This window comes from Protopterus annectens, chromosome 4.part0 (assembly GCF_019279795.1).
Source record: "Protopterus annectens isolate FY-2018-M chromosome 4.part0, PAN1.0, whole genome shotgun sequence".
NCBI classification, from domain to species: domain Eukaryota; kingdom Metazoa; phylum Chordata; order Ceratodontiformes; family Protopteridae; genus Protopterus; species Protopterus annectens.
This window is the reverse complement of record NC_056733.1, coordinates 1,467,112,356-1,467,132,379: the sequence shown is the minus strand read 5'-3', so window position 1 is coordinate 1,467,132,379 and position 20,024 is coordinate 1,467,112,356. Positions and strand designations below refer to the sequence as shown.

The 20,024-nt window shown below is 45.5% G+C and overlaps 1 protein-coding gene across 1 annotated transcript in view; it reads right to left on the bottom strand.

Moving 5' to 3' along the window:
• FAM193B (family with sequence similarity 193 member B) overlaps positions 1–20,024 on the bottom strand; it is a 1,359,441-nt gene that overhangs the window by 1,051,130 nt on the left and 288,287 nt on the right. The window lies entirely within an intron of this gene.

Genomic DNA, 20,024 nt, shown 5'->3' with positions numbered 1-20,024 from the left:
GCCTGCATAGGGGGGTAGGAATGTGTGCCCCCTTGCTTGTTTATGTATCACATCACTGTGGTGTTGTCAGTCTTTATTAGGAGTTGTCCTGGACGTAGGAGGTCCTTGAAAGCTGTTAGGGCATTTTGTACAGCTAGCATCTCTTTTTGATTGATATGTAGATGCCTTTGATCTGCAGACCATTTGCCCTGAATACACTGTCCTGCCATGTGGTGCGCCCCAGGTATAATCCGATGCATCTGTTGTTATAGTTTGCCTGGCTGTGGGTAAGGTAAAAGGCTGACCCTTGTTGAGGTGACATGCCTGAGCCCACCATAGAAACTCCTGTTGAAGGCAGGGAATGAGTGGTATTATTGTTTCTAAATTGTGGCTGTGTTGAGTCCATACGCTTTTCAGGTACCATTGTAATTTCCTCATATGCAGTTTTGCAAATGGTATTAGTAGTATGCAAGATGCCATGAATCCCAAGGCCTGCAGAATTTTTCTTGCAGGGAGTTGGGTCTTTGTTGCCATCATTTTGAAGTATTGAGTCAGTTGTCCTTACTTGTCTGGCGTGAGGTAAGCCATCTGGGCCGTTGTACTTAAGCTGGCACCCAGGAATATTATGCCTTGTGAGGGCACTAGTTTTGACTTATTTTCTTTTAATGTGTACCCTAGGCAACGTAGTAGGTTTTTGACAAATGCCAGATGCTTTAAAAGAATGTCCTTGCTTTCTGCTTGAATAAGGCAGTCGTCCAGGTATGGATATATTTGAATTCCTCTTTGTCTGCAGTATGCAATTACTGGTGCCAGGCATTTTGTGAAGACCCTGGGCGCAGTAGATAAGCCAAAGGGCAGTGCAGAGAATTGGTAATGGGTTGAACCTGCTATAAATCAGAGGTATCTTCTGCAATTTTGTCTGATAGGGACATGCGGGTATGCCTCCTTGAGGTCCAACATTACTAGCCAAGCCTTCTTGCCCAGCATGGGAAGAAGGAAGAAGTTGCTGTAGTGTTAGCATCTTGAATTTGGGTACTTCCAGATATGTGTTTAGAATTGAGAGGTCCAGAATGGGTCTCCAGGCTTTGTCCTTTTGGGGAACTAGAAAGAGTCTTGAGTAAAATCCTTGTCCTTGCTCCTGTGTAGGAACCTGTTGAATGGCTCTCATGTCCATGAGAGCTGTAATTTGTTTTTGAGCCTCTGCCCATTGATTTGGTGGCAGGTTTGGCATTCCTTTTATCCTTGGTAAAGTGTGAAAGTGGAATCTGTATCCTTGAGATACAATATTTAGGACCCATTTGTCTTTTGTGATAATGTGCCAGTTGTCTGCAAAAAGTGCTAGTTTTCCTCCCAAGGGAGCTGCCAAGAGGGATTTGCTTGGCAGTCTGAGGGATAAGTCATTGGGTTTGTCTTCTGATAGATTGAGACCTGTCTTCTCCTCCTTTCTGGGTTGTGGCACCCCATTGTCGAGGCTTGTAAGAGCCTTGTGACTGACCTCTGCCCCTTGGGCATCTGTATTTGCCCCTCTGTGGTCTGTCAGAAGCTGGAAAGGAGCAGTTTTTGGCTGGCCAATTTCTGCTGAAACGAGGGGGATGAACCTGTAAAAAATCCTTGACCGTCTGCATAGATTTTGCCTTATCCTCCATTTTCTTTAAAACCTGTTCTGCTTTACACCAAATAAAACATCCTGCTGTAAAGGTGCATCCAATAACTTTGCTTTAACATGATCAGGTAAAGTTTGTTCTTTTAACCAAGCATGCCTACGTATGACAGACACTGTCACTGCTGCTCTACAAGAAGCTTCCAATGAATCAAATCCACATTGCAAAGTATGTTTTCCCACTTGTTCAGCTGCATGCAACAAATCTTACATTTCCTTGTAATCAGGCTGCTCTGTATGTGTGATCATTTTTGTTTTAATTGAAACATCAAATATTGTTGATATTTCAGCTAGCCGAGGTATATACTTTTGTCTAGTGCTCTAGAATCCCTTTCAGAGGGTACAGGATTTTTAGCAATAGAGGCCTTAACCCCTTTGGGACCCTGGGAAATGGTTTCTGGGTCAGCAACAGGGCTTTTATATAGGAATTTGTCTGAGTCAGGGACTCTGTAGTATCTGTCTGGTTTGGCTGGTGCAGGAGGTAGTGAATCTGGGTTAAGGCTAGATTCTGAATAAACATCATCCACAATGTCTAACACGGGTGGAATAGCAAGTGGTCTATGCTGGGATAGTAAAAGGAACTCTCGGAGCCTTTTCTTAGAATCAGAGTAATCCTGGCCTTCCCAGTGGAAATGTTCCCTCATGGTATGTAAAGTTTCCCCAAAAGAGTAGTCTTCTGGGGGAGATGCTGAAGGAATAGACTCTTCAGCATCAGAGTCTTCATACGGGGGAAAAGAGTATTCCTGTTCCTCAAAAGAATCTGAGGAAATTGAAACCTGGTCAGAGGAAGCATAGTCCTCCTCCTGTCTAGGCCTTTTATCGGGGGGGATGGGAACCCCTGATTAGGGTTAATTAAGTCTTCAGCCATCCTAAGCATCTGTTTCTTAGGCATGGGGCCTTGTACTGGAGACTGCTGTACAGTCTTCTTCGCTTCTAAAGGGGTTTTCAGCTTTGCATAGGATTTAATAGTGAGTGTAGTCGGTCTGAAGACACCTTCTGCAACTGAAGGCGTTTCAACTGCACCGGAATCTCCTTCAGCCATGAAGTCGGAAGGGCCTAAAGATAAAAGTTGTGGAGGCCTAGCAATCACCACTTGGGAATCAGATGTCGCCTGGGGTTCTAAATCAGCGGTCGTCAGGGGCTGCGTAAGCACCTCACTGAAAACCGGAGGACCGGCGACTGGCCTAGCAGAGGCCTCGGAGTCTGGTTTGGGTCTAGGCTGCCTGTCCTTATCTTTGCGTTTTTTATGCATTCCAGTCATCGGTTCCTCCGACGGCATGGTATAATTAAATTTCCTACCAAAATAATGTGGGGTGAAATCAAACCGACGTTTAATAGTTCGTTTGTTTGTTAAACCTAGCACAAAACCGACAACCTGTGACGTTGTGGCCTGGGCCTAGGCAAGGAATACAATAAGAATGAAAGTCCTTATGAGGTATTTGCTTCCCACAAGAAATGCAATTGTTAACTTTTTCTGACATAGGACTGAGGCAAGAAAAGGTTCCCCAATGGGGGTACTTAACTTTATTGAAGACTTCGGTCTGAAATTAGATTTGAAAATCTCAGGAGTCAGCCGACCGGCACTTGTGAACTGCTTCTGCTTTGGGCACCGCGCGGCAAGAAAGACTGAAGAAAATGGCGTCGGATGCCTCTTATATACCCCTGGCACCCTGACATCAGAGAAGAAGCCACAGCAACAGACGCCGGACCAAGACTTTGGAACTCTGGCCGACTGCGGGACCGCCTGATGGCAGGATAACCCAAGTGTGATGACTGCAGCAGTGTAACACGATGAACATCCATAACATCTACTAGGGGACCCGTACTCCAGTGTGACTTATTCCTGGGATCTACTAAAAGTACAGTTTTGTACCTACCATAAATGTAGATGTTCGACTGCTAATACAGCTGCAGTCATAACAGATGGGTTCTCCTGCCGTCAGGCGGGTCCTCGGTCGGCCGAATTCCAAAGTCTAGGTCCGGCATCGGTTGTCGTCACTTTCTTTCCTGATGTCAGTGCGACAGGGGTATATAAGACACAGCCGACACCATTTTCTTCAGTCTTTCTTGCCCCAGATGTCAGGTGCCCCCAGAAGGAAGGCAATATATATATAAAAATATACACATATATATATATACATATATATATATATATATATATATATATATATATATATATATATAATATATAATCATGCATTACAATATAATCAAAAACCAGTAGTTGCAAGCAAATACACCATAGAAGGATAACCCAATCAAGTTGTAAAATGAGGAGTTAGCCACTAGGTCTGTACCCAGAGGGGAAGGAGGGAGGGAAACCTGGACTGCAGCTGTATTAGCACTCGAACATCTACATTTATGGTAGGTACAAAACTGTACTATGTTCATCGTGCATACAGCTGCAGTCATAACAGATGGGTAGAATCCCAAAGCTACGCACAGGGTGGTAGGCACTAGGTGGAACTGGGAGGAGCCAGAATGCCCTGCAACACAGCAGTAGCAAAGCCTGCTCTAGTTTTGGAGTATAAAGGTAGGTGGTAGTGTTTAGTGAAGGTATGCACAGAACTCCAAGTGGCTGCCTCCAAAATATCTTTGGTAGTGACTCCTCTGAGGAAGGCTGCAGAGGTAGCTGTGGCCCTTGTGGAGTGGGATCTGATGCCTGCAGGTACAGATTTACCATGAAAGGAGTAACAAAACCGTATGCAGTGGCCTATCCATTTCAAAATTGTCTGTTTGGAAATTGGTTTCCCTTGAGCTCCTACAGCATAGGACACAAAGAGTTGTTCTGATTTCCTGAAAGGCTTTGTTCTGTCCAAATAGTAACGTAGCTGTCTATGGATGTCTAAGGAATGTAGCAGCCTTTCCCCTTTGTTTTGAGGATTGGGGTAAAAGGTAGGTAAGTGTATGGCCTGATTTAAAGCTACCCTGGATACTACCTTAGGCATAAATGACGGGTTGGGTCGTAGGGAAACCCTGTCCTGATGGAAGATGAGAAACGGCTGCACAGCCATGAGGGCTTGTAGTTCCGAAACCCTACGAGCTGAGGTAATGGCCAGAAGGAAAGCTGTTTTCCAGGACAAATATTGCAAATCTGTTGAGGCAGCTGGTTCAAAGGGAGGCAATGTTAATTTTTCTAGAATGTAATTACGATCCCAGGCTGGTATTGGTTGTTTCCTTGGAGGTCTTATATTCTTAGCCCCTCTGAGGAACTGTCTTAAGAGTGGGTGAGAGAATAAGGGTGGATCAGTGTTGTATTCTGCAGAAATGGCTGAGGCATGAATTTTGATGGAGGAAAATGAAAGTCCATTGTTCAACAGCTCAGCTAGATACTGTAATATCTGAGGCAAATTCAGTTTTCTAGGATCCTGGCCTTTTTTCTCATTCCAAGCAAAACCGCTTCCATTTTATGGAGTAAGCCTTTCTAGTAGATGGCCTTCTGGCCTCCAAAATGACATCCTGCACCTCTTTGGAGAGTAGGGTCTGTTGTGGTGTTAAGGAATTTTCCATGCAGCCAGATTGAGTGTTTTCAGCTGACTGTGAAGAGTTTTGTAGCTGTGCTGAGTCAGTAGAAGAGGCATTAGAGGTAGGGTCCAGGGAGGAGTATGCGTTAGGCTCCTCAGGAGTGGGTACCAGTGTTGTCTTGGCCAGTCTGGAGCAATCAATATCATCTTCGGTCTGTCTGCTCTTGCTTTCAAGAGCACCTTGGGCAGAAGAGGCAAAGGTGGGAAGGCGTAAACTGTCCGTGCTGCCCAACTGAAAGAAAGGGCGTCCACTCTCCAGGCCTTTGGATGGAAGGTCCTTGAGCAGAACTTTGTCAATTGATGATTCCTGTGGGAGGCAAAGAGATCTATGTCTGGCCTTCCCTACGCTTGGATTATCTTTGTAAACACTTGAGGATGCAACTTCCATTTGTGTGGGTCTGTCATATTTCTGCTTAGATTGTCTGCCAGCGTGTTTTCCAATCCTGGCAGGTACTGTGCTTGAAGTTCGATTTTCCATTCCAGAGCCAAGTTCCAAAGGGACATGGCTAGCCTGCACAGGGGGTATGAATGTGTTCCTCCTTGTTTGTTTATGTACCACATTACTTTGGTGTTGTCTGTTCTTATCAATAATTGCCCTGGATGCAGGAGGTCCTTGAAAGCTGTAATTGCATTTATCACTGCTAGCATTTCCTTTTGATTGATGTGAAGGTGCTTTTCCTTTTGGGACCATTTGCCCTGAATGCACCTGTCTGTCATGTGTGCCCCCAGGCGTAGTCTGAGGCGCCTGTTGTGATGACTTGATTTGCTTGAGGCTTGCAGAATGGTAGACCTGTGTTTGTTTGGCATGCTTGGGCCCACCATAGAAATTCCTTTTGCAAACATGGGATTATTGGTATTATTGTTTCCAAACTGTGGCTATGTTGAGACCATAGGTTTTTTAGGTACCACTGAAGTTTCCTCATATGCAACTTTGCACATAGGATTAGAAGAATGCAAGATGCCATGAAGCCCAGAGCCTGCAGGATTTTCCTTGCAGTTAGCCTGGTACAATTTGCTAGTATTTTGAAGTACTGAGTTAGTTGCCCCTGTTTTTCTGGCGTAAGATAGGCCAGCTGGGTCCAAGCTGGCACCCAGGAAAGGTATTTTCTGAGATGGTGTTAGCCTGGATTTCTCTTTGTTGACTGTGTATCCCAGAGAATTCAGTAACCGCGTTACATAAGCCAGATGTTCCAGAAGTATGCGTTTGCTGTCCGCTTGGATCAGGCAATCGTCCAAATAAGGGTAAATTTGTATCCCTTGAAGTCTGCAGTAGGCAATTACTGATGCCAGGCATTTCGTGAATACTCTGGGCGCAGAAGATAAGCCAAAGGGCAATGCAGAGAATTGATAGCGGATTGAACCTGCAAGAAATCTGAGGTATCTTCTGCAGCTTTGTCTGATTGGGACATGCAGGTATGCCTCCTTGAGGTCCAATGTTACCAGCCAAGACTCCTTGCCCAGCATGGGAAGAAGCTGCTGTAAGGTGAGCATCTTGAATTTTGGTACGAGTAGAAATGTGTTTAGGATGGATAAGTCCAAAATGGGTCTCCAGTCGGTTCCTTTCCTTGGTACCAGGAATAGTCTGGAATAAAAACCTTGACCTTGTTCGTGAGTAGGTACCTCTTGAATAGCTTTCATGTCCATGAGCTTTGAAATTTGTATTTGAGCCTCTGCCCTTTGATTGTGTGGCAGGTTCGGCATGCCTCTCATTTTTGGAAGAGTGTGAAAATGAAATCTGTAGCCTCCGTTTATAATGTCCAGGATCCATTTGTCTGTTGTGATAATATACCAATTTCTTGTAAATAATGCCAGCTTTCCTCCCAAGGGTGCTGCCAGCTGAGACTTGCTTGGCATGAAAAGGGGAAAGTCATTGGGTTTGTTTCCTGTATTGTTGTGCCCTGTCTTCGCCACCTCTTGGTGCTGGAGTTTGCCATTGTCTGCCTCTATATGATCCTTGAGATTGTCCTCTGCCCCTTGTGCGCCTGTATCTACCTCTTTGGGGCTTGTCCATGGCTGGAAAGGACCAGTTTTTTGAAGGCCAATTTCTGCTAAAACATGGTGGTTGAACCTGTAGAAAAGCTTTGACAGTTTGCATAGATTTAGCTTTTTCTTCCATTTTCCGTAGTATCTCCTCAGAGTACCAAATAATACATCTTTTTGTAAAGGAGCATCTAGTAGTTTAGCTTTAACATGATCAGGCAAGGGTTGTTCCCTAAGCCAGGCATGTCTACGAATGACTGATCCTGTAACAGCAGCTCTACTTGAGGCCTCTAGAGCATCATAGCCACATTGTAAGGTGTGTTTACCCACTTGTTCTGCACTATGCATCATATCCTGCAACTCCTTCAAATCTGGTTGTTCAGGTTGTGACATTTTATTCCTTAATTGTGATAACAGAAACTGCTGATATTTAAGCATATGGAACTGACAATTTAAGGCCCTCATGGCTAGGGTGGCCGAGGTATATACCTTTTTTCCCCACCTTTCTAAGGATCTAGACTCTCTTTCAGAAGGTAGTGGATTCTTAGCAGTAGAGGCCTTCATTCCCTTGGGGCCTTAAGAAATGGTTTCAGGGTCAGCAGTATGGCTTTTGTAAAGAAATTGGTGAGAGTTAGGAACTCTGTAGTACCTATCAGGCTTGACTGGGGCAGGAGGCAGGGAATCCGGATTAAGGCAAGCCTCCAAGTAAACATCATCAAGTATGTCCAAGACAGGAGGTATCGCCAGAGGTCTGTGCTGAGGTAGCAAAAGAAATTCCCTAAGTCTCTTCTTGGAATCAGAAAAGTCTTGGCCTTCCCAATGGAAGTGTTCCCTCAAGGTATGCAAGGTTTCCCCAAAAGAAAAATCCTCTGGTGGAGATACAGAAGGAATGGACTGCTCTGCATCAGAATCTTCAAAAGGGGAGTATGAGTGTTCCTCTTCATCAGAATGTTCTGAAATAATGGAGCCCTGGTCAGAAGAGGGAGAATCTTCCTCCACTCTGGGTCTCTTGTCCGGAGGGGGCTAGGAACCCCTGATAAGAGTAATTAAATCCTCAGCCATTTTTAGCATCTGCTTTTTAGGCATGGGGCCTGGAGATGGGCCCTGTGCAACAGGCCTCTTGGGATGCATGGCTGATTTGGACTTAGTAAAGGCCTTTATGGAAAAGGAAGATGAGGGTCTAAAGACACCATGGGTGGAAGTGGACCTGTCCACATTAGGAGGCTCAAAACTCACAGTGGCTTCGGTAGCTGTAGTCTGGGTATGGGCCGAGGCACCTGCGGTCTCGGTTACAGAAGACACCGCCAGAGAAGTGTCGTCGGTAGTCAGGGGCTGCGTAGGCGCCTCGCTGAGAACCGGACCACGTGTAGCCGGTTTTGGCGTGGTGTCGGAGACCGCGGACCTCGCGTGTCGGTCTTTGTCCTTGCGTTTTTTGGACAAAACGGTAGTCGGAGTCTCCGACATTTTATAATCAAAAGCTTTACCAAAAAAGTGCTGGGCGAACTCCGCCCGACGCTTAATAGTGCGTTTATTGAAAGTAGCGCAAAAGCGACAGCCCGAGACGTCGTGGGTCTGGGCCTAAACAAGGTATACAGAGGGAATGGAAATCCTTATGTGGTATTTGCTTCCCACAAGAAATACAATTGTTAACTTTGTCTGACATCGATCTGAGGCAAGAAAAGTTTCCCCAACGGGGTACTTAGCTTTAAGAAGACTTCGGTTTCCAAATTTTCGTAATTTCAGGAGCTGGCCGACCGGGACTTGCGAACTGCTTCTGCTTCGGGCACCGCGCGGCAAAAAAGACTGAAGAAAATGGCGTCAGCTGTGTCTTATATACCCCTGTCGCACTGACGTCAGGAAAGAAAGCGACGACAACCGACGCCGGACCTAGACTTTGGAATTCGGCCGACCGAGGACCCGCCTGACGGCAGGAAAACCCATCTGTTATGACTGCAGCTGTATGCACGATGAACATCTTTTATTTCTTTAACAATGGCTATGTATCACCAAATCAAGGTCCATCTATGCCCACTGAGAAACTAGATCTATAAGCCTATCAGTGTGCAGAACCACCCATGAGGTAGACAAGCCAGTCACAGACACATTGAGAAACACCAACTCTTCCAAAGAGGGAGCTTCCAAGGACCAACCCCACCTCCCTTGCTGTTTCATCAGCTTTAAAATGTCTCCAAAGGAAAATGTCCTCAAAAAGGTATCATGGGGAACCCTCTCCATCAAAGTCGGTCTACAGCGAGTGATTCAGCTGAAGAGACCAAATGCCTCCTCTTACAAATCTGTTTCCTTGGAACCTACTCTAGAAAGACTTCTGAAGAAGGCTTGGAAATGCATAATGAAACTGCGTGGCAAGCATCTCCAAGGCTACTTGAGGATGACTGTGCCTGCTGATCAAAAGGAACAAAAAAGTACAGTTGTGTACACTTGCCATAAATGTAGATGTTCGAGTGTATTCACTGTTGTTGTCATTAGATTTGGGTTATCTGCCTGCAGGTAGCCCTCAGGCGGCCTGAATACCAGAGTCTTGGATTCCTGCATCAGATGCAGTCTCTTCTTCCAGGACGTCAAGGGGTATAAAACGTGCAGCCGACGCCATTACATCAGTTTTTCTTGCCCCCAGATGTCAGGTGCCCCCATAATGGGAAGTAATTGTATGTTATGTTACACCTCCATCAAAAAGCAAATACACCAGAAAGCTTAAATACACCAAAATAGGAGGAAAGGTAGAGACAAGAAAAGTCAGGGGGCTGGAGGGAGGGTAGCCAGGACTGCAACAGTGAATGCACTCTAACATCTACATTTATGGTAAATGCACACAACTGTACTATGTTCTTCGTGTTTCACTGCTGCAGTCATTATATTTGGGTTGACTCCCAAAGCTAAGGAAGGGAGGAGGAAGTCAGAGTATTAGGACCAACTAATAAGCCTTTCAAGACTGCAGTGGCAAAACCAGCTCTGGATTAAAAAAAAAAATAGGCATGTGATAATGCTTGGTGAAGGTATGTACAGAGCTCCAGGTAGCAGCTTCTAGGATGTCCCTGGTAGGGACTCCTCTGAGGAAGGCTGTAGAGGTAGATGCAGCCCTGGTGGAACGTGATCTTATCCCCTGTGGGGTAGGTTTTCCATGGTGCTTATAGCAGAAATGAATGCAATGGGCTATCCATTTAGAAATGGTTTGCTTTGAAATGGCCTTCCCCTCTGCCCCTGCAGCAAAGCCAACTAGCAGCTGTTCAGATTTTCTGAGAGGCTTAGTCCTGTCCAAATAAAATCCAAGTTGTCTGTGCACATCCAAAGAGTGCAGTATTAGTTACCCTTTGTTTTGTGGATTTGGAAAAATGGTAGGCAATTGAATGGACTGATTTAGGGCCACACTAAACGTCACCTTGGGTATAAAGGAAGGATTGGTCCTGAGGGAAACCCTGTCTGCATGGAAGATAATGAAGGGCTCCACTGCCATGAGGGCCTGTAATTCAGACACTCTTCTTGCTGAAGTGATGGCTAAAAGGAAGGCTGTTTTCCAAGAAAGGAATTTCAACTCTGCAGTTGCAGCTGGTTCAAATGGAGGGAGAGTGAGCTTTTCCATAGGTAGGTACTAGGCTATCGGCCCAAGGGCCTACGTAAGCCTAGCCAACAAGGTTACCTGGCTTACACCACCCAAGAAAGTTATTTTCCTGTGCCACTGTTGAGCAGACTCACAGAAGTGTTCCCCGGGGTATATTTACTATTTCCCATCCACTCATCAAGAATGAAGAACTTTGCTAGACATAGATGGGTAGCCTGTTCCAGAGTATGGGAAGTTGCTGGGACAGGAATCTATCCCTACAGCATATCCTGTATATTGTGGTGACAAGGTGTAGGTCCCTAGAGCGTGTAGCTTGGAGGGATTGGGATTTCTTTAGGTGTAGCATGTCCAACAGCTCTGGGTTTGACACAGCTCTATATGTTAGGCAGAGATCACCTCGGAGTACGAGATACGCTATGGAGTAAAGCTGGAGTTTTTTGAGGCGATCAGTGCAGGGCATTTGTTTGAGGCCAGTAATGCTCTTTGTGAGGTACTTATGTGACCTTTCAAGCTGCTGCAGATGTCTTGTGAGGTACATTTCAAAAGGGGCGTTGTACTCTATAATGGGTCTAATGAGTGTCGAGCAGAGAGGAACAATGACCTCTTTTTTTCCTGGATGAGAACCCTTTTATGATGAGGTGTGCCACGCAGAAGTACTTCCTGACTACTGTGGCGATGTGACAATCAAAGGAGAGACTACTGTCCACCTGGGTCCCAAGGTCTCTTATCACACATTTGGTGTTAAGTAGATTGCTGCCTATGTGGTAGTTCATGGGTACAGAGTTTTTATCAAAGGGGATGACACTGCACTTTTTGGCATTGAGCTTGAGGCCATGGCTCTGACACCAGGCATCTGTCTCACCGAGGCCCTTCTGTAGGAGGTTTACTATCAAAATTTCGAACCGTATTCCGTCGACTGTACTATCATCGAACACAGAAGTTCGAAAACAGCAATACTGATGTCAAAAAAACAATCTAAGAACAGGTTTTAACATGGGTCGAGGTAGGGGAAATGTTTGTAGTTCGGAATAATACAGAACACCTACCTTGACCCATGTTAAAACCAGTTCCTAGACTGTTTTTCTGACATCGATATTACCGTTTTCGAACTTCCGTGTTCGACGATAGTACAGTCGACGGAGTACGGTTCGAAATTTTGATAGTAAACCCTGTAGGATGTCCACATCATTTGGGGACCTGATGATGGTTCCTAGCTTGCAGTCATCTACGAACTTCAGTGGCCTTCTGTGTTTGGTATCTACTTCTCTGAAGTACAGGCTAACAGGAGTGGTCCCAAGATGGAACCCTGTGGTACTCCACTTGTCACTGCTTTGAGGTCAAATTTGGAGTCTGCAACTTTTACAGTGTGGGTTCTGTCAGTGAGCCAGTTGGCAACCCATCTTGTGATATAGGGATTTATACCTAGTTTAGTGAGTTTAGCTATTAATACCAGAATGGGGGATGGTGTCGAAAGCCTTGGCGAGGTCAAGATAGGCTGTGTGAACCACCTTACCCTCATCTATGGCTTTGGTGACTGCCTCAAAGAAGTCGATCAGGTTCAAGAGGCATGATCTGCCTTTCACAAACCCGAACTGGGAGGGATCCAGACTTTGGAGATTACCAATGTCTTTGTTAATGAGTTCCATGATGATACGTTCCATGGCCTTGCAGACCAGGCTCGTCAGGATAATAGTTCGATAGTTCCCGGGATCAGTGGTGGCTCCCCCTTTGTGGAGTGGGACCATTCAGTGGGCACAAAGCCTGATGCGAGGCTATTACTGAACATGGTGATTAAGTGGGGAGCCAGTTCATTCTGAAGTTCGTGTAAAACACAGCCTGGGATGTTGTCCAGTCCCATGGATACTGTGTTTTTGGCTTTAGAGAGTGCAGCTTTTACCTGCGTAGTTGTGATTACAGGGACTCTGCATTCTTCCTGTATAGATATGGGCCCTTTGTGGGGGGGTAAAGTTAACACTGAACCTATCTGCCAGGATGTTGGCAATATCAGTTGGTTCTGTAATTTTCGTGCCGTTGTGCTGCAACTCAGAGCAGATCTGGGTCTTGCCATCGAGATTCTTGACACAGCTATAGGATGCTTTGTGGTTGTCCTTAGAATTAGTGGCGATTTTGTTTTCGTAGCTAGGTTTGGAGGATCTTATAAGGGATCTCAGCTTCTTATTGAGGCTGACCAGTGAGCTCCACCACTCATGGGATTTCACTCTCTTTTGCAACAGTTTCTTCCTTCTGTTGTACAGTTTGTTTATGGCAGGGGACCACCAGACTGGCTTCCTTTTTTTGGAGGATGGTGTCTTGGTTCTGTTTGGGATAGTACAATCCATGCACTCGTGCAAGTGCTTATAGAGTGCATTTGTGTAGGATTCAGCAGTCATAACTGTATTATCCATCTGCATGGGTGTCATGAAGTTCACCACTTCTGTCTTAAGAAGCATGAAGTTGGCTTTAGAGAAATGTTTTACCGTGGTTTCCTTAATGGGGGTGGGGGCGGGATGTGGATATCAAGGGTGATTAGCTTATGGTCGGATCGGACCAACGAGGAGTTGACTTCAGGTGTGGTAATGACTAGGTCTAGGATACTGTTGCCCCTGGTGGAAGTGTGGATAAGCTCATCCAGGGCATTGGAGTTTATGAATTCCAGAAAGCATTGAGCTAAGGAGTTGGTACACGAGTAGTTTTGCCAGTTAATGGTGGGGTAGTTGAAGTTGCCCATTATTAGCGTATTTGGTTGAACCCTAATATTTTCCAGTACATCAAGAAAAGAGGAGTGGGAAATCCTGGGGCATGATGGGGGATCTGTAGCAAGCTACAATTTGGATTGCAGTTTTGCCCAGAGTTAGTTGCACTTGGATAACCTCAGCTGCATTATGCTGAGCAACTAGCCTGGAGGTGTGAATATCCTTAATGAATATTAATACACCTCCACCTTTGGTGTTTTGGTCCAGGTTACATGGCCAAAAAGTGTGATATGAGTTATAGCCTGGTAGTGCAGGGGTGCTCCCTGGAGCCTCGAACCAGGTCTCAGTCACTGTGCAGATATCGATGTTCTCCATTTTAAGGAGTGCCTCGAGTGAGTGCATTTTGAGATTTAGAATTCTAGCATTGAGAAGCATTACCCTCAGTTTTTGCTTGCCTGTTCCTGCTACATCGGTGAATTTGTCATTTGAACCTTGCCTAAAAAAGGCATTATAGGGGTGGCAAGAGCCTTAGCCAGTATCCGGAATCCCAGGGGCGACAGGTGCAGACCATCTCTGGCAAAGCATTGTGGTCTGTCGACCATGTCATCCCAAGCAGACAGATACTGGATCCCCTTAGAATGACACCAGAAGCTTAGCCAATTGTTGAAGTCAATCATTTTGTCCTTGTACTGCGGTATCATTCTGGGCGATGGCAGAATGCTACTCATGGCTAGGGTCATACCTGCCTGGGCTACAAGTTCGGAGAGCTCTTCCATATCTCTTTTCATGTGGTCCAGGGAGGTACGTCTCAGGTCATTCACACCAACATGGACAATGACAGAGTCATATTTGTACTTGTTCTGGAGTGACCTGAGTGCGTGGGTTATGTGGCGGATCCTGACACCAGACAGGCAGCTGACAGTAACCTTCTCCTTGTTTAGCCTGGTGAGTGGGACATCAGTGTGCCTGACTATAGAGTCACCTATGACTAATGTGTTGGGTACATTGTTTTGCCTTATTGGCTGTGGTTGAGTGACACACGGAGTCTGTGGGCTATGTGTCATTTGGGTGGTGTTGGGGGATGGAGGTTGCTTGCGTTTCTGCTTTGGAGGTCTCTGTTGCTTAGATTATTATTGAGAGCCTCCGCAAATGTTTTTGTGTTACAATGTGTGGATTTTGGTGGTGCATATTTAGTGAGACTATGTGATGAGTGTGGTGTGGTGCAAATGGTTACCTTCTCCTCCATGACTGTCAAGTTCAGTCTTGGTTGGAGAGAGCTTTACCTCCTGTTTGGCTAGATAAGTGCATCTCTCACAGGTTGTAGTGTTGGGTGGTAGGAGGAGAGAGTTGTCTGTGTACATGAGGCAATTTCTACATTGCCTCAAGATGCCCAGATTCATCAGATAGACAGGAGAGAACACTGGGAGCTGACCCTTGGACATGCCTGAATAAAAAACTATTTTCCTCTAGATAAGTGAGGAAAGTGAGTACAAGAGCTGTTTTTCTCTAAGCAAGTGAGAAAATAAGCACAAAAACTGTTTTCCTCTAGGTAATGAGGAAGGTTGAGTGCTATAGTAATTAGTAGCTTATTTAGTGCTTACAAGTTCTAAACAAGTGCTGAGCAAGAATAAGCAAATTTAAGTGCTAAAACTAAGAATCTGTATCTGCACCAAACGAGTTGCAGGACAGAAACAAGTGCAAATGTAGGCTTTCAAATCAGAAAGTTGAGAGAGATGGAAGAGATTGCCCAAATGGCCAATAACTACAATTTCTGGGCCAGAACCACTCCTTATGTGGTACACACGTTACCTAGGACTTAACACTCCCACTGATAAGCTAGAAGGCTTCCCTCCAACACAGAAAGGCTTGGGGGGCTCAGAAGCTTACATACAGTCCTGGATACAGCAAATCTGTATCTGGAACACTAGTTACAGGAAAGGTAGGAAACAGGCTTACAGTTTTTTTTTTTTGTTTTTTTTTTTTTCAGAAAAGTAGCTAAAACAGTAGTAAACAGTTCACATGCAGTGCAAGCCAGTTACTATCCAATCCAAAGTTAAGGTCCCAGGTTGGAGTAGGGGCTCGCCTGGGGGGGGGGGGGTGTCTTAAATTTTTGGCCCCTCTGAGGAATTGCTTTAGCAGGGGGTGAGAGAAGAGGGGTGGTTCAGTATTATAATGTGCTGAAATGGCAGAGGCATGAATTTTAATTGACGAGAAGGCTAGGCCCTTGTGGAGCATTTCTAAGTACTGAAGAATATGAGGTAAGCTGGGCATTGTTGTGCCCATCCTCTGAGTCTGGCTCCAGGAACAGTATCTTTTCCACTTTTCAGCATAAGATTTTCTAGTACTAGGCCTCCTTGCTTCCCGAATGACATCTATCACCTGCTTACTGAGGCATGCTATTGGGGAGCTCAAGGAATTAGCCAGGCTGCAAGGTTCAGGGTTTGAAGCCGAGGGTGCAGAATCTGACCTGCCCGCTGGGACAGCAGGGAAGGTGTCTCAGGTAGGTGCCATGGTTCCAGCACTATCATACTGCACAAGGGGGGGTACCAATGCTGGCATGGCCAGTCTGGTGCAATCAGTATTGTCCTTGGCTTGTCTTGTTTGATCTTTAGCAGAAACTTCAAGAGGAGAGGCAGAGGGGGAAAGGCATAAACCGAGAGGCTTTCCCAGGTAAAGGACAGGGCATCCACTTTCCAAGCTTGACTGTGGGGAGTCCTTGTACAGAATTTGTCCAACTGGTACTTTTGAGGGGAGGCTAACAGGTCTATCTCTGGAGTCCCCCCATTTGTTCAAGAGGTTGAATATTTTTGGTCCCAGTTTCCATTCATGTGGGTCCATGAGATTTATGCTTAGGCTGTCTGCCAGTGAATTTAGCTTGCCTGGCAGGAACTGAGCTTGTAGGTGCACTTGGTAGCTCAAGGATGTATTCCACAGAGCCATGGCTAGTCTGCAGAGAGGGTACGAGTGGGTTCCCCCCTGCTTGTTTACGTACCGCATATCTGTGGTGTTGCCTGTCTTTACCAATAATTGTCCTGGAAGGATCTGGTCTTTGAAGGCTGTCAGGGAATTCTGTACAGCTAACATTTCTTTTTGGTTGATATGCAGGTGCATCTGACTCTGGTTCCACTTGCCCTGAATGCACTGCCAAGTGAGCCCCCCATGCATAGTCTGATGCGTCTGTTAGGGTCTGGGCGGCAGGGGCTAGACTGAAAGGAAGCCCCTTGTTTTGGTAGCAGGCCTCTGCCCACCACAGGAACTCAGTCTTTATACAAGGAATGATCGGAATCATAGATTCCTGAGAATGTTGGCACCACAGACTTTTTAGATACCATTGTAGTTTCCTCATATGCAGTCTTGCATATGGAATTAGTAGAATGCAAGAGGACATAAACCCCAGGGTTTGCAGAATTTTCCTTGCAGACAGCTGGGTCTTTGTGGCCAGTAGTTTGAAGTAGGCTGTCAAATAAACTTGTTTCTCTGGAGTGAGGAAAGCCATCTGGGAAGTTTTGTCCAAGCTTGCTCCCAGGAATACAATCTGATGGCAGGGTACTAGGTAAGATTTCTTTTTGTTTATGGTGTACCCCAGTGAGGTTATAAGCTTCTTTACAAATGCCAAATGTTTTAATAGCAAGTCCTGGCTTTCTGCCTGAATCAGACAATCGTCCAGGTATGGGTATATTTGAATATTTCTCTGCCTGCAAAATGCAATGGCTGGAGCTAGACACTTTGTGAATATCCTGGCCGCAGTAGATAAGCCAAAGGGAAGTGCAGAGAACTGATGGTGCATGGAGCCTGCCCAGAGACATAGGTATTTTCTACAAGATTCCCTTACTGGAATGTGCAGGTAAGCTTCCTTTAAGTCTAAGGTTGCCAACAAGGCATCTTTGCCAAGCATAGGAAGCAGCTGTTGAAGTGTTAGCATTTTGAATTTTGGGATTACCAAAAAGGTGCTTAGAATAGAGAAGTCCAGGACAGGACGCCAGGAGCGGTCTTTTCTGGGTACCAGGAAAATTCTTGAATAAAAACCTTGTCCCCTTTCTTCTGCTGGGACAGGTTGAATAGCCTTGATACTTAGAAGAGAGAACCTGCTGTTGAGCCTCTGCCCACTGATTTGGGGGGTAGGTCTGGCCAACCATTTGGGGTTGGTAGGGTGTGGAAGTGGAATCTGTATCCGTGGAAAACTATATTTAAAACCCATTTGTCCTGGGTTATGAGTTCCCAGTTTTTTGCATCCAGGGAAAGCTTTCCTTCTAAGGGAGCAGGCAGGTGAGCAGGGCTTGGAAGGGTTAAGTCATTGTTACATTTTTCCATAGGGAGTGTCTTAATACTTCCGGCTTTGGAAGTGGGAGCCCCCCACTGCTTAGGCCTGTGCATAGCCTCAGACTGTAACCTAGGTGGTCTGCTGTTCCTGGGTTTGGAATGAGAAGGCCTGGAAGCGACTGGAAAGGACCAATTCTTTGAAGGCCAATGCCTACTAAATCTGGGAGGCTGTACTTGCAGGAAATCCTTTAACAGTTTGCATAGATTTAGCTTTTTCCTCCATCTTTTTGAGGACTTCTGCTTTATTGCCAAACAGGCGGTCTTGGTTTAAAGGAGTATCCAGAAATTTAGCTTTACCATGATCTGGCAAGTTTTGCTCCTTAAGCCAAGCATACTTTCTAAGCACAGACCCAGTGACAGCAGCCCTGCAAGATGCTTCTAAAGAATCAAAACCACACTGCAAAGTATATTTATCAACTTGTTCAGCAGAATGCATTAAATCCTTTAATTCTGTGTGTTCAACACAGTCAGGAATCAACATCATTTTCTGTTTAAGTAGTCCCATAATATGCTGCTGGTACTTTAACATATGAAACTGGCAATTTAAAGCCCTAATGGCCAAAGCAGCAGAAGTGTATACCTTTTTACCCCATATGTCCATGGCTCTGGAATCTCTATCAGAAGGGGTAGGATTTATGGCAGCAGTAGCCTTAATGCCCTTTGGACCTTGGGAAATGGTCTCTGGATCCACAGTAGGATTCTTAAAGAGGGACTTGAGAGAATCAGGTACTCTAATACGTGTCAGGTTTTCTGGGAGTTGGAGGTAAGTGTCTGGGGACAGGCTAGATTCCAAGAAAGCATCATCTACAATGTCCAGAACAGGAGGGATAGCTAAAGGCCTGTGTTGAGGAAGGAGTAAGAATTCCTAAGCCTCTTTTTCAGAGTCAGAATAATCCTGGTCTTCCCCAGCGGAAATGCTCCCTAAGAGTGTGTGCAAGGTTTCACCAAAGGAAAAATCTTCTGGAGGGGAAGCAGAGGGAATGGAATCCTCTGCATCAGAATCCTCATAGGTAGATAAGGGCAAATCCTGGTAACCAGAAGAAACAGAAATAGCAGAATCCTGATCAAAAGAATCAGAAGGAAAATCAGTTCTATGTCTCTCAGAGGGGAAAGACTGGCTTCCACTAATTAAAGTAATAAGGTCTTCAGTCATTCTAAGCATTTGTTTTTTAGGCATATGGGTATAACCATGCGGTTTGGACGTCTGTTTTCTAGGAGTGGGTCAAGTTTTAGGCCTGGATGAAGAAGACGGCGTCGGTTTAAAATTTAAGTTTGTAGGCCTGAATACACTCTCAGAAGCCAGTGCCTGCACAGTTGCTCTGGACCCATCCAAGGTAGAGACATCCGCAGGTTCTATTGTCGAAGAAGCATCTCGCAGCATACCGGACTCCGAATGGGTCTCAGTAGAGGCCTGCGAATCTGAACTAGCAGGTTATCAGGGGCTGCGAAAGCGCCTCACTGAGTACCGGCAAACTGGCGACTAGCTTAACGGAAGCATTGTCGGCAGTTGTGGACCTATGCGTCTTTATCCTTATGTTTTTTTTCAGAATATTGGTAGTCGGATGGCTTATCGAAGCCATTTCTGGATAGTTATACCAAGTACCAAAATAATTTGCTGCAATAATAGACAGACTATGAATAGTTCGGGGGTTGAATAAGGCACAAAACTGACAGCGAGGGATGTTGTGGTCTGGGCCTAAGCAAGGAATGCAATACGAATGAAAATCTTTATGAGGTATTTGCTTTCCACAGGTAAGACAGTTGTTAACTTTTGCTGACATCGGTTAAGAGCAAGAAAAAGGATCCCAATGGGGTACTTAGCTTTTTTGATGACTTCGGTTCTGAAACTCGAAAAATGAAAATTTCAGGAGTCGGCCGACCGGCACTTGCGAACTGCTTCTGCTTCGTGCACCATGCGACAAGAAAGACTGATGTAATGGCTGCATGTTTTATACCCCTGACAACCTGACGTTAAGAAAGAAGAGAAGGCAACACTGCAGGAATCCAAGACTCTGCTATTCAGGCCAGATGAGGGCTACCTGCAGGCAGATAACCCAAATGTAATGACTGCAACAGTGAAACAAGAAGAACATCAGATCCTACAAAGGGTCGTGACAGAGTCAAGCATGGTACAGACACCTCTTCTTTCAATCTGGAGAGAACTCTTTCAGACATGCCTCAAAAGCCAAAGCTGCAATCAGAGCACAGGAAGTATCCCTTTAAGCAGTAGCAGGAAGGGTACCCTTGGCACCAAAATGACCCGGCCCCATGGCAACAACAGTGCTGAGCTA